We start from the raw sequence: 15,201 nt of genomic DNA, 5'->3' as shown, positions 1-15,201 counted from the left end.
TGGGGTGTTCTGCTGACTGGAGAGAAACCAGTCCTTTCAGAGGACTTTTCTCCCCACAATAACCTATATGTGTGTGAGAATGCACCAAGTCCCCATTTGCTTGTACAGCAGGTCTAGTAAGCTTTGTCTCAAATTACTTTCAGTCTCCTGTCTTCTATTTTGTGCATACTGCCCTACATCTGCAATACTGGTTATAGGTTACACAAGAATTCCCTTCAGGCCACACGTCAGCATCATCATTAGACAATGTTAGTTCTACCTTTTTTACTGCCATACTTACTGTATACCCTTGCTTTCATTTTAACAATACTGAAGCAGACATTCTCATCCATCACATTTTACATTTTTCTGCTTGTGCTCTGTATTGCCAGTAGCTCTGTTGTGTTGTATATTCTTTTAATAATTTTACATAACAATAACAAAGCTTGTTTTTCTAAGGTTTTGCTCTTCAAATATAGTGATGATCCATCTGTCACAGGTGGATGACGATAATCTAATTAATTTATAAAAGGTGTAAACATGGTGATCTCAGGTCACAATTTCATGCATTATCTGTTCAGTAGTGCATACTGTACCACTAACAGTAGCATGGGTCCTTTTGCTTCATCTGCTTAGCATTATGTGAATCAATTAGTTATTTTAAGGCATTTTTTTTTTTCAAAAAAGTGCTAGGCATGGTTATGACTCAAGATGGGTGATAAATCTATTTGATTTATTAGAGTCCAAATTATAAAATAAATACAGAAATTATGAAAAATACAATTAAAACTTAAAATAAATGTAATGGTCATGTAATATTATTTATTTTAATTGGCAGCAGTATTGTTTCTTTTTAGCTTGATCTTGACAGACCTAAGAAGCTAAGCAAGGAGGCTGGGTCTGGTCAGTATGGTGACTGGGGACACTGTATTGCAAGTATTGATGAGATCTGAAAACTGAGGTCCTGACTGCCAATAAACTACTATACATAAAAAGGGTTCTCAGCAGATCCTGAAGGCTTACACACCTGCTAGTTTTGTTCTTACTAAGATCTCAACTATGCAATTGAACCACTTATTAACATAATAATTTGAACTCTTTTGACTGTTTTCAGGCTTTTAACCTGCTGGAGGTTGCCTTTTAACTATTGTGTTTCACAAGTGAAATAAAATCAGAAACATCTCAGTAGAAACAAACATTTGCACATGTTCGACTTAGTATAGTTACAGTCGAATTATTAGTCTATTATATTATTAGTTATTAGTCTCGGTTGCAATTAAATGTCTGGGCCTCCAGAACCAGGACTGGGAACCTCACAATACACTATCCCTCCCTCAAGGTGTTACAGTTTCTTCCTTAGCCACTAAGTGCCGCTAAAAACCACTGTAGATTTATTTTTATAAGCACACTGTTACAGACCACAAATGAAGCTACAGTAGCTAACACAGCAGCTCCTGATAAGTGTCAGAGTGCATTTTATACTGTCAGTATCAGCTTCGTCCAGTTCTCTGCCTAGTTGTGTTTTCAAACAAAGACACCTGGTGGCTTTTCAGGTTACATTGGCTTTATTGACTCACATTTCAGCTCTGCATAATGTACCTGAAACATAATATATCATATTATAATATCTAATATTTCTAAAATGTACAGTGGGGAAAAAAGCAACTTGAAAACAACAGCTAACCATCAAGCTTGAATATTCTATGTAACCCTGGTACATAAACAAAACAGCTAAATTGAGATATACAGTACAATAGAGTACAAACATTTTACAATACCGAAGGTATCGAATATTAATAACAAAGGTAGCTGAAGTTAAAGTACATTTTCTGCATTTAAGATATATTGTTCATTTTGAGGGCAGCACGGCAGAACAGTGATGAGCATTGGTCCCTAGCAGCACTGGGTTCAATCCTGCATAGAGTTTACAGTATACTGTATGTTCTGCCTGTGTTTGCTTGGCTTTGGGTGCTCTGGTTTTCTCCTACAGTCTGAAATCTGGAAGGTTAACTGGGTTCTGGGAAAATTGTCCGTAGGCATGGATGCATGCATCTCTGTGTCCATGTGTCTGCCCTGCGATGGACAATAATCTGCATATTTTTTGATGCCACCTGGGGTGGGTCACAACAAGGCAATCATTTTAGGTTGGTCCCTGGCAAATAGACACACCCCAAACACAAGCTTTAAGCTTTAACTGTGAATTTTTAGTTACAAACGGGGGTTACACAGTCACCATCAAAACCAAACTAATATGAACTAAACAAAAGCCTAGCTGAGCTTTACTGCTTACTGACATCAATTTAAAAAAAAGCTTTGGAGTCATACAGACTCCCAAAAGTCAAGCACAAACGATTTCTCCTTTGTTCTTGAGTTCTAGGTCTGGACCAGTTGTGCCCTCATAATTTGCATTAGACAAAATTAATTGCACTGCCTTTATTATGATGTTATTTTAGCCACATGTGTCTTGTCTTTATTAACATTTCTTACCTGGGCTTACTCTAAAAATGTTCTTTGGGCTGTTTTATTATTTTCTTATTCCAGTAAAGACAGAAACTTTGAGAGAGTAGTAGAATGTGTTCAAGTATCACCGTAGGGTTGTACAGTTATTACTCACATTCATTTATTGTTAATATGGTTCATAGAACCTGGAGGTAAAGTGAAACATTCAGTTGAAGATTACAGTAAAATGTCAAGTTTAATTGTCTGTTGGAAAAAATTTGCTCTGTGGATGCTGCTCCGTTGCACAGAGCAAGGGTCAGTGGGTAGTCTGGTAAAGAAAGAGCTCACAGCCCTTGCTCAATAAATTCTTTGTTCTTGCGTCAAAGGCAAGTTTAAATTTTGTCACAAATTTGTCCATGCTTCCTTTTACCATGACGGTTGGGTATGTGCTTAGAGTGCTGGTGACAACTACATTTATTAGTTGACACACTACATTCTAAAGAGACAGGATAGATGGAAGAGGTGCAAGTGTAGCACTATATATGTAAAAGGACTTTTTGAAATGTGAAAGTTGAACTAAATGAATCAAGGGTCTTAGAATCTACAGTATATGGATCAAATTAAAAAATCATTCAAAGAGCATAGAATTAGAAGCAATCTATAGACTTCCTAATTCTGATATTATTTATAAAGCAGTCTTATACTGTATAATTAAATCAGGGATGTATTTCCAAAGGCAAAAGTGGTTATAATAGGCAATGTTAATTTCACTCATACTGATTGGGGAAAACCATCAAGGATGCTACTAAAAGTGTTAGTAGCATAGGCTTGTTGGTCGCAAAAGTGTTAGTCAAGAGAGGAAACAGCTGGATAGAGTGGTCCACACTGCTTCTTAAATAACTTGCTGTGACTTACCATCTGTTGCTTCCATATACTCAACATCGTTTAAAGAGAAAAACTCTGACGGTAATCAGTGACCACTCCAACTTAGCTTTTTTCCTGTTTGAGCTCCTTCCAGCGAGAAGAAGATTAGGATGTATCAAACACAGAACAGAGACGTTCTGGAAGAGCATGTGCCCCAAGGTTATTCATTCTCTTAACACTGCTGTAAAGTATTCGTTAAATGATTTATTGGTAAATTTGTGGATTCTACAGTATAGTAGGTGTAATGTAGCATCATATTGTATTTTGTATTTGAAATGTGTATTATTTACAGTATGATTTTTCTTTCTCTTTTTGTATCTTTTTTTCCATCTCTTATGTTGAGTGTACCACATAATGTCTAAATATCTGGTTGGTTTGGCAAGATTGACTTTGACATTGACTATAAAAATGAAATGGAAAAGCGGAAAAGCTGGCTTACTCTTTTCAAACAACTGAAATTGAACAAGGGAAATAAAAGCAAGAGAATCATTAAGGAGCTATAATCATAATATGTTTATGCTTTAGTGTATGGATTTAAACTCTGCAGTGTCAAAAAAAACTATTTCAATAGGGCAGGCAATCAAAGAGTGAGACAGAACTTAAGAGAACTAGAAATGGATAGGAGACATATTGAATCAGTAGAGAATGAGTGACAAAAGTGTGCTTGTTTTACCCGAAGAATGCAAGATTCATCCCTAGAATAAGCTAATCCAAAGCTCGAAAACAGTGGCCCAAAAAGGCTACTATACCGATTAACAAAAACATATGGAGAAAGCACTTTGCCAAACAATTAGAAAAACAGGACCCAAATAAAGAAAATGAATACAATGCATTGCAAGCACAAGGCGGAGAGAGAGATAAAGCATAATATTTCATTAGAGACCAATATAAATTAAGTCTCTCAACATTACAACAACAATAGAACAGTAAAGGATAAAGTAAAGTGTCTTAGGGATATAAATAAACATTTAGATGTTGAAAGGGAAATGGATAAACTTATATTTTGTTTGGCGCTTTACCAAGTAACAATGTTAAGTATAAAGTAGCTACAGTACATATTTTAACATTATTTATCATGGTGTTCTAGCAGAGCTGAATACGATGGAAAATCAATTCAACATGACCAGAAGAATGTACACAGATTATTTTCTCCGGAAATTGATTCCTATTATTTAGTTTTTAACAATTGCGATGTAAGCAACCTGCAGGGATCAAGCATTTGTTCTGTACAATTTGCTCTTTGAAGACTTCAATGATTTATTTTCAACTATGTGGATTCCATTTGAAAATCCTCTGCTTCCGATGCTGCTTTTGCTGAATTACATGTTCACTATGTTTTTGAAAATCTCCCACATACAGTAAAGTTTTGCAGAAAAGCTTGTGTTTATTTGATTTTGTGCCAGTGGCCTTTGTGTTTCACTTCTTCCTCTTCAGGTCTGTTTTTCTGTTCACTCTCCTGTTTCTAAGTCATCTTCTCTTCCTTCATCAAAATCTGTTGTTTAATTTGTAAATTACACTACAGAAAAGGAGCCTGCAGTAAAACAGTCAGCTCTTTCTAATGTGTTTTTCTGTAAGTAGATAAACTGAAGTGCTGAATAAATAAACTGTATCTTAAGTCCTAATTATTAATTAACTAATAAAACACACTAGAGTTTTAGAAACACACACTAGATTTTTAGAGGCTGTGAAATATGTATATAATGTTAGAACATATTTACATTCCTCCTTTATATGCTGAGTATAAAATGATAAACAGTGTAATGATATGTGGATAGTAATTCAAGGGGAAAAGCAGGGGATAGTAAAATAAAGAAAAGTAGCATCCAGACCGTCTAGGGAACCCAAGTGACCTAGTAGGTTGGCTGACTCAGCAGCCTCCGGGGCATGAAAACATGAACAGCCCTAACACGCGGAGAGTCGCTTGAGATGCGCTGCCTCACGACCGGGAGCTAGGCCCTTGGGGGTAGGGAAGGAAGAGGAAGACTCTCCTGACTCCTTGAGGGTCGCTTTGAGAGGCGCTGCCTCAAATCCAGGCTATGCCTTCAGGTGATAGAAAGGAGGAGATACCCCCTTGACTCGATGAGAGTTGCATGAGAGGAGCTGCCTCACGACTGGGAATGAATCCCTCAAGGGGGAAGGGAAAGGACCCCTGACTGGAGGAATCACTTTGAGAAGCACTGCTCGAGAGGTTGAGAATGAATAGAAAGCTGCTCGAGAAGGAAGCGTAAGAAGTCCCCTGACTAGCTGAGAGTCGCTTTTGAGGCGTTACCTCACAACCAGGATGAGCCCTCAGGGGACCAAGGGAATGAGAAATAGTAAGTTAGAGTTACCGAGAATAATGTGGCCAGGGACACCATCTGGCTCGCGCTTGAGAACCTCCCCAGAAAGGGTCAAGGTGGAGCTGCCATCCTGAGGTCGGGCAAGTGAGCTTCACTTACAGTACCCCCCAAAGATGGGACCTGGCCCAACACTTTCTCTCCCACCACCGGTGAGGACAAACAAAGTGTGTGCCAATGCATAATTAAAGATGCAAGATAAAAGAAGAGAAGAGGAAGGTGAAGAGGCTATGTGTGAGCCTGACCACACAGTGGAGAGGAAAAAAACCCTTCATGCCAATTGAGGGGAAAACCTCTGGTGGCCCCGGCGTAACAGACACCCCCACTCTAGGCATACTAGCAATAGATTATGAGTAGCTGAAATTCCTGAGAGAGTGGTGTTGATGTGAAGGTAGAGAGCAGATGAGAATGAATGGCCCACTGCTTAAATAAGTTGAATATCCAAGATGGCTCTGGCAATTTTGGTGGCAGCTCCAATTTTGAAGGAACAAGGAGAGTAAAACTGAGGGTTGAGACCGGCGTTGGAGATCGAAACTCATAGCTGAAGAGAAAACATGTACCTGGTTACTGAAATATCCGCAGCAAAGTGGATTAGGTTAGAAGCCTAGAAAAGAAAGTGAGAAGCTGGAATATGAGGTCACAGAGTCAAACATTCAATTCTGGAAAACAGAATACAGAGAATCTGGTGAAGGGGAGGTAGATCCTGGATTTGAGAGGGCCAGAAGTTACAAAAAAACATTGAGCATTGAATATTACTGCAAGACTGCAGAAAAGAGACAGGTCACCAACAGAGAGGCAGTTCCAGTGGCCGAGTAAAAAACCCACTTAATGATATCCTTCCGAGAGTCAGATGATAAAGTAATGTGGGCATTGAGACAGAAAGTTGTAGAAAGCAAGAAGATGGGAGAAAAATTTGCCTTGAGGTATAATGTGAATAGTGTAATTTTAATGCCGTAACTAGGATAGCAAGTTGCATTTAGTAATAATTTCGAAATCTGAAAGTGAGAGAGCTTGTCAGGAGGAAGGTGAGCTGCAAATATAATCTTATCTAAAGTGATAAGGCTTTCTGCTGGAAAGTTTATGAGAAGCAATACCAAAAGGGGTGATCCAGTATGACTAAGAGGAGGCTCAAGGAAGGAGCCAATGAGAAAACCTTTCAAAGCTTAGCTGGAATCAAGGCAGCAATCATCTTAGGCTTGGTAGTAGAGGAAGGAAGATTGGGACAAGAATAAGATGGAATTTAAAACAAGCCAAGAGGTGAGGGAAGATCCTGAAGGGCACGTTCCAGGTTGGGAATACAAATGGGTGCATGAACATGGAAGAGAGAAGAGCAGCAGGACAGCTGAGTCTAGAGTGGGCCAGACCACTAAGTCATGAATATGCAAATAGGACCATACCTTAGGACAGGAAGAGTGGTTAAATTACAAATTCATTCAGTCTTAAATTTTAATTGGGCATAAAACAAAGAACCACCTTAACAAAGATCAGGAGTAGTAGTCCACTCCTGGTGCTCAAGAAGGTGAAAAGAACAGCTGACATTCCTGAAAACAGAGAATAAATTTGCCCAGAGTTAAACTTGAGAAGACGTGGGTCCCAGGATTTAGAGCAACGGCGAGATCTCCAGATTACACTATTGAGTAATTGCATTCAGTGCTCTCAATTTCATTTACCTCCTATGAGACATCTTGCCCATCAAGGATCCGGCAGCAGAAACTAAGATGGCCTGAGATCACCATAGAATCTATGGCGGTAGCTGTGCTGAGAATGAAATCTGACACGGGGTCGGGTAGAGGGAGAGACAGGCAGGGCTGAAGCAGGAGGCGGAGCTGAAAGGAGGGAAGTTTCAAGCAGATAGGACTTCATGCCGGCAAGAGAGCGAGAAGGGGATTCGAGGATCTGAAAAACCTGCTGGGAAATTTGAAGAGAAATAATATGTACTAGAAATAATATGTACTAGATAGCTCAATGGACGAGGAGCAAGAGGAGGCGGAACTGGAGAGCTGAGGGAAGGAGTAGGAGCTGCCCGTTTTGCAGTAGGCAGAGCTGAGGAAACAACAGTAGAGGGAGAAGGAAGAACTGTTTCGTATGGGATGGAATCATATTAGAGTAGAGAAAAATATCATAACGGTCGGACTGAGATGAAACAGAAATAGATCTGTTGAAGAGCGACTTGACGAGCTTTGAAAGAGGCCGGTCCTTTCAAAGACGAGACGGCGGATCCTTGGCAGTGGAGTGGCATAATGTGGGAGGCTGGATGGGAGAAGAAATGTTGGAGAGGTGGATTAATTTGGAACCAAGGTCGAACGAGAAAACGAACAACTAGAGAATCTTCAAGGTACTGGAGGAAAGAAAGTTGGTCAGAGGATGGCAGAGAATAGGTATGCGATCCATTACAGGTCTAGAGCTCCGAACTCAAAAGACTTGAATTCAAAACTTTAGACGTGTGCATTAGTGTGGTTATGGTTTAAACAGGGAAGAGAAAATTGAATGATAGAGGGAAGGGCAGAGCACCCCCAGCTTCTTCCTTAGAACAGTGGTTCTCAAAGTGTGGCCCGCGGACCACCAGTGGTCCGGAGCATGTGCAAGGTGGTCCGCAGGCTGACCTAATCATCTTAAAAAGCAAGTCTACGCTGTTTAAGTCAGAGGTCAGAATATTGTAGTGTTCGCTAGGAAGGGGCTCCCCCTAGGAGCACTGTTAAGAACTACAAGCTGTAAAATGTGGGTGGAGGGAGTTGTGTGCTGATTCTAGGTATCAGGGTTTCACCAGCCATTAAGGGGACTGGGCATGTCAGTAATGGGGCGAACACCAGTCTAGTCGACTTGGCTGGCTTGAGGGTCTGCCGAAAGGGCAAAGTTTCCATTCATTCTCCTGGGCTGGACCCTTCTGTTGCCTTTGTGTTTTAAAGAACCCTGAGTTATGGCGGACCACGTCCTCCATTAGAAATTACACCAAACAATATTCGAACATTCATTTGATCTACATTATTTGAAACAGCATATCCAGATTCCTTGTTATAAACAGACTAATGTAGCCTAGTCTTGTGACTGTCATTTTTGTAAAGTGCTTCACAATAGATACAGATAATGTAACTTGTGCTTTTTTCTTGTGTTGTGTTAACTAGTTCACCAAACGTCTCCCACCTGGCACTTTTGTCGCTCTCTCTTCTTTATTTTTATCTCACTGTTCTGGAGTTGTGTCCTGATCTGCTCTAATGAGGTTGCCATTGTAGTAAAGTGATATATATATATAAATAAGTATTATTTGGAATGACAAGTAATAGTCAATCAGATGGCTCTACCCCATTTTCCTAAGTTGTAGGAGTGACCCGGCTGTTATAGTTTTGGCACCAGAAAGCGAAGGAAAAAACCGGGAAGAACTGGGGAGCTTCAGGACAGTTGAATAGAGCTAGCGTGAGAGTAAGATGTTGGATCGGTAGTGTAATAATAATTAATAATAATAATAATAATAATAATAATAATAATAATAATAATAATAATAAACTTTGTTTTATATAGCGCCTTTAAAGGTGGCTTCTCAAAGCGCTTTACAGGATGACAATAATAATAAATAAGAAGAGTACACAAGATAAGACACTATATACTGTATAGAGGAGACCATGGATGGTGGTACTAAGAAGAGCAGAGGGGTGAAGAATGGAACCAGTTAAGTAAAGGCTTGTCTGAAAAGGAGGGTTTTGAGTCTGGATTTGAAGGAGTTTAGAGAAGGTGACTCTCTGATATCCTTGGGCAAAGAGTTCCAGAGCTTGAGGGCATAACAGGAGAAGGCCCTGTCACCCATACAATGTAGATGGGCTTGGGGGACAGTAAGGAGGGCAAAATTTGAAGAGCGGAGGTTGCGAGGTGGGGAGTAGGGCGATAATAGTTCAGACCGGTACTGAGGTGCCAAGCCATGCAGAGCCTTGTAGGTGAGCATGAGAATTTTAAAGTCTACACGGAATTTGACCAGAAGCCAGTGCAAGGACTCCAGGATAGGAGTAATGTGAACACTTGCACTAGACCTGGTCAGGATTCTGGCTGCTGAATTTTGGACATACTGCAGTTTGTTCAGAGTAGATTTAGATACCCCAGCGAGTAGAGCTTTACAGTAGTCAATTCGAGAGAATACAAATGTGTCGATCAGCTTTTCAGCCACAGTTAATGATAGCAAAGGGCGTAGTCTTGAGATATTTCTAAGGTGAAAAAAATATGTTTTGACAGTATGCTGCACATATGGGTCGAATGTTAAGCCAGAATCAAATATAACCCCAAGGTTTTTCAATTTTGATTGAAGCTCAAGTACAGAGCCATCTACAGATAGGGTTACAGGACTGGCTTTATGAAGTTGATGGGGGGGTACCAATAAGCATGACTTCAGTCTTGTCGCAGTTAAGATTAAGGAAGTTTTGAGTCATCCAAATTTTATATCAGAGATACAATTAGATAGAATAGAGACAGCCACATCAGTGTCAGGTTTGGTATCGATGTATATGTGAGTTTCGTCTGCGTAAAAATGAAACCTGAGGCCATGTGATCTTAAAAGCTGACCACGAGGGAACATGTAAATGCTGAAGAAGCAAGGGGCCCAGTATTGAGCCCTGAGGGACACCAGACTTAACAAGACCAATTTCAGACCTGTACCCATTAAGAGGGCAGTGTCAGAAACTCCACTGTCTCAAGAAGAGAAAGTAAGATGTTATGTTCAACAGTGTCAAAAGCAGCACTGAGATCAAGAAGGATGAGTATAGAAAGAGAACCAGAATCAGAAGCTATTAGAAGATCATTGGTGACTTTGATCAGGGCAGTTTCTGTGCTGTGAAGTTGACGGAAGCCAGATTGGATAGGTTCAAAAAGGTTGCTTGACATGAGGTGGTTATGTAACTGAAGTGTGACAGCTTGTTCTAGAATTTTAGAAAGAAAGGGTAAGTTGGAGATGGGGCGAAAATTGTTAAGATTGTCGAGAGCCATGTTAGGCTTTTTTGGCACGGGGATAATGGCAGCAGTTTTGAGGACCGTTGGTACAACGCCAGTGCTCATGGATTCATGTAAAATATTGAGGACAATGGGACAGAGAGAAGAGAAATAGGACTGGAATAAAGTGGTGGGAATGGGATCTAAAATAGATGTGGTGGGTTTCCTGCGTGTAACTAGTTTGTTGAGGGATGCTGAGTCAAGAAGAGAGAAGCTGGAGAGAAGGGAACCAGGGAAGTTGGATGAGGAGGGAGGAGGTATGGAAATGATATGCGTAGTGGAGAGAATGTGATGCCGGATGTTGTCAATCTTAGAACTAAAGAAATCTAAGAATGTGTTGCAAAGTTGTGATGAGGCAGGTAATGTGGTAGGGCAGTTTGGCTTGAGCAGTCTGTTGATGGTGGTGAAAAGATGTCTGGGGGTGATTTTCAATTATGTGAGAGAAGTAGGTGGATCTAGCAGACTCTATAGTAACCTTATAATCAGATAAGTAATCTCTCCAGGCCTGATAATGTACATTTAGGCCGGAAAGATGCCACCTACATTCAAGCTTGCGAGAGGCTGCTTTCATGGATCGCAGATGGTCATTGTACCAGGGGGCAGGGCGAGAGAAAGAGATGGTTCGAGTTTTTAAAGGAGCAAAGGTTTCAAGGGTAGATAAATGAGCACTGTCAAGTAACTGTATTTTGTCCTCTAGAGGGTCAGAGGAAGAGAAACAGGATAAGGAGGACAGAACAGAATTTGAAACCTTGGGTGATCCATTGATCGCCAGTTGTGGAAATTTACAGAGTGGGGGAGGTGTTAGAAACAGGTAATTCCAGATTGAAGAGAATGGCTAAGTGGTCAGAGAGGCCTAGATCAAGGGGAGAGCAGTGGGAGACAAAGGAGTCATTTGCAATAATTAGATCTAAGGTGTGTCCTTTGTTATGTGTAGGGGTACAAACAAACTGAGTAAGATCCAAGCATCCCAAAAGAGAAAGGAAGTCTTTAGCCAGACTGGAAGAGGTTGAATCGATGTGTTTATTAAAGTCCCCTAGAATAAGGATCCTTTTAAACTTAAGGCATAAGAATGAGAGAAAATCAGCAAACTCACCTAAGAAGGCTCCACTGGGTTTGGGTGGTCTATAAACTGTGGCAATAATAGTAGATTGGGGGATAGAAACATTTAAAACAAGACACTCAAAAGAAGAGGGAGGAGGTATAGTAATAGGACTTAGACTGTAAAAAAGGTTGTAAATAACAATAATGCCCCCGCCTCTACCTGAAAGACGCGGAAGGTCAAACAAACCATATCCAGGGGGAACTATTTGTTTGAACAGGAGTCCATCGTTTTGTTTGTGCCAGGTTTCGGTTAAGCACAGAAGCTCCAGTTTTTTTTTTCTTTGATGATGTCACATAAGAGAAGAGCCTTGTTGTTTATGGAGCGGGTGTTGAGTAGCGCTGTTCTGGCCAGTCTCGGGGATTCAGGGGGAAGCGGAGTGCGCTCCAAGTGCGGTAGTGAGAGGAAATTTTTGAGGACAGCGCCGGTACGTGATGGACTTACAGTCGTGCGCCGAAAGGCAGGGATAGAGACTCCGCTGGCAGACGAACGAAAAAAAAGCGTCCTGTGCTGCAATGGATGTAGCGACTCAGTCGTAAAATCCTAGTAAAACGGCAATAATCGAATGTGTCTTTCACCAGGAAGTAGCTTTGTTTTAGTTGAAGAAGTTGCAGTGCAGTGTATCTCAGAGACATGATCGATGAATCAAGACGGAAGGAAATCCAGAGAAGGTGGTAGCAAGTGGTGAAGGTCGTCAGTTGAGCAAATTCACGATGCAAGTGGAAGTCGCATTTGTGAATTTGTAACGTGGAGCGGATAACGCAAAGCGGATGAAAATAGATAAATTAGAAATCACTGTCACCGAGAAGAGAAAGGAAAAAAAAACATAAATAAGTAGATAAAAATGAAAAACTGGTGAGAGGAGCGGCATCCAAACGCGCCAGCGTTCCCTCTCGACCGGAACCGGAAATGATCATGTTCTGTAAAACCAAACTTTAGTTTAATATACTGTATATTTCATTGTTCCACACCTGCCTCAGTATCATTCTTTTCATCATGTGAAGATACAACATATTTTGGCAACGAGGATGGAAGTTAAAGCGTGAATCCAAGCATTTCAGACAAAAACAACGGCTTCTACTGACAACATTCTCCGGACGAGGTGGACAGCAGAATCAGGTAGGCGGGGACAATAGGCTCGCTCGCTGCGTTTGATCAGAATGTTCAAACATGGGAGGAGTACTGTGAGATAGTGGAGCATTTCTTTATTGCTAACAGAATAGAAAACAATGATAAAAAAGAGCAGTTCTCATCAGCGTAGTCGGTGCACAGATGTACAGTTTAATGAGGAATTTAGTAAGTCGTTTGAAGATCTAGTTATACTACTAAAAGATCACTTTAACCCCAAACCGAGTGAAATCGTGCAGATTTAAATTTGATTCACGCACAAGGAGGCCAAATAAAACCATAGCTGAGTATGTGACAGAGTTGTGTAAAATAGCACAGGATTGCAACTACTGTATGGCAGCACCCTCTCACAAATGCTCAGGGATAGACTGGTGTGTGGAATTAAATGATGACCGGACTCAAAGGAGGCTATTGTCCAAGACTGATTTAACATTTAAAAATGCACTAAAGATAGCGCAGGTCATTGAAGAGACTAACAAAAATATGCAGTATTTGCGAGTTAAAGCTACCACTACAGCCTGCACCAGTATAAGGGGGCAGCGCAGCCTGCCCGCAGTATACCAAAAGAAGCACGAGAGGTGGACAGCTTCACCAAATAAAGAATGCTACCACTGTACAGGAAAACATGCTGCATACGAGTGCAGATTTAAGCAAGAAAAATGTTATGTGTGTGGGAAGAAAGGTCACATAGCGAAGGCATGCCTAAATAAGCAGAAACAATGGACAAAGACAAACCAAGAGCAAAAGCAAAAGAATAGCACACGCAGTGAAACTTCTGGAAACCACTTGCACCACGTAACCACAGACACAGACAGGGCAGAGGGTGCCTTTTCCATGTACAATGTGCAAGATAGAAATGCGAAAGTGAAACCACTGATGGTTGATTTGAAAATTAATGGAAAACAGATTACATTTGAACTAGATACGGGTTGCAGTGTCACATTAATGAATCTTACAAATTTAAAAGAAAACTGGAAAGGTGCTGAAAGGCCCACATTAAAAAGCACATCTCTCAGATTGAAAACATACACTGGGGAGAGCTTTAAGGTGCTGGGTGCAGCTGAAGTGCAAGTGCAATACAACGCGCAACTGAAAATACTACCACCCTTTGTAGTAGAAGGTTCTGGTCAAACTAGGAAGAAGTTGGTTGGAAGAAATAAAGCTGAACTGGGGAGAAATTAAACATGTGAAAGCTGAGAGGTTGACCTTACAACAAGTTCTAGCAAAGAACGAGGAAGTATTTAAAGACGAATTGGGAACTTGCTAAAATTCATGTTGCACCCGACGCTACTCATAGGTTTTTACGCCCCAGATCAGTTCCTTTCGCAATGCGCCCCAGAGTAGAAGCTGAAATCAACAGGTTATTCAAAGAAGGAATTATTGCTCCTGTTAAATATTTGGAGTGGGCCGCACCCATAGTACCCATTCTGAAGCCAGATGGTTCAATTAGACTTTGGGGATATTATAAACTGACTGTCAATAGAGTCTCTTCGCTAGAGCAGTACCCGATACCAAGAGTGGAGGACTTATTTGAAGTTTTGTCAGGGGGTCAGCAATTTTCAAAGTTGGACATGAGTCATGCATATCAACAAATAGTTATGGATTAAGGATCGAAGAAATACTTGATAATACACACACATAAGGGAATGTTCACTTATAACTGACTGCCTTTTGGGGTATCCTCTGCGCCGGCAATATTCCAGAGAATGATGGAAGGCTTGTTGCAGGGCATACGAAAGGTTGCAGTATATTTAGAAGATATTCTCGTAACAGGAGCAAATGAAGAAGAGCATCCGGATTGCGTCTGAAAAGAAGCAAATGCACACTGCTGGAGAAGGAAGTCTATTATTTAGGACACAAAGTGGACGCCAAGGGACTGCATCCTCTAGAAATGAAAGTTAAAACTATAGGGGAGGCCCCATCACCCAGGAATGTTACAGAGCTCAAGGCTTACCTAGGGTTACTCAGTTATTACAATTGCTATCTTCCAAATCTCTCCACACTGCTGTCAACACTGCATGAGATCCTTAGAAAGGATGCTGAGTGGAAGTGGACCTCAAGACAAGAAAAAGCTTTCAAGAAATCTAAAGAACTACTCCAGTTAGCAAAAGTGTTGGTTCATTATTTTGCAGACAGAGAGTTGATTCTATCATGTGATGTTAGTACTTTTCATCAAATTTAATTTAATATTCGTTATTTTTAGTACATTAATAGGTGATGATTTTTACAGGGTAAGAAGTAGACGTAGGCATAGATGGTCCACCCATCTGTGACTTGGTGTAAGTGGTCCACAGATCTTTAAAACTTTGAGATCATAGAACTTTGAGA

This window comes from Lepisosteus platostomus, chromosome 12 (genome assembly GCF_059453375.1).
Source record: "Lepisosteus platostomus isolate fLepPlt1 chromosome 12, fLepPlt1.hap1, whole genome shotgun sequence".
NCBI lineage: Eukaryota > Metazoa > Chordata > Actinopteri > Semionotiformes > Lepisosteidae > Lepisosteus > Lepisosteus platostomus.
This window is presented reverse-complemented; position numbering follows the sequence as displayed.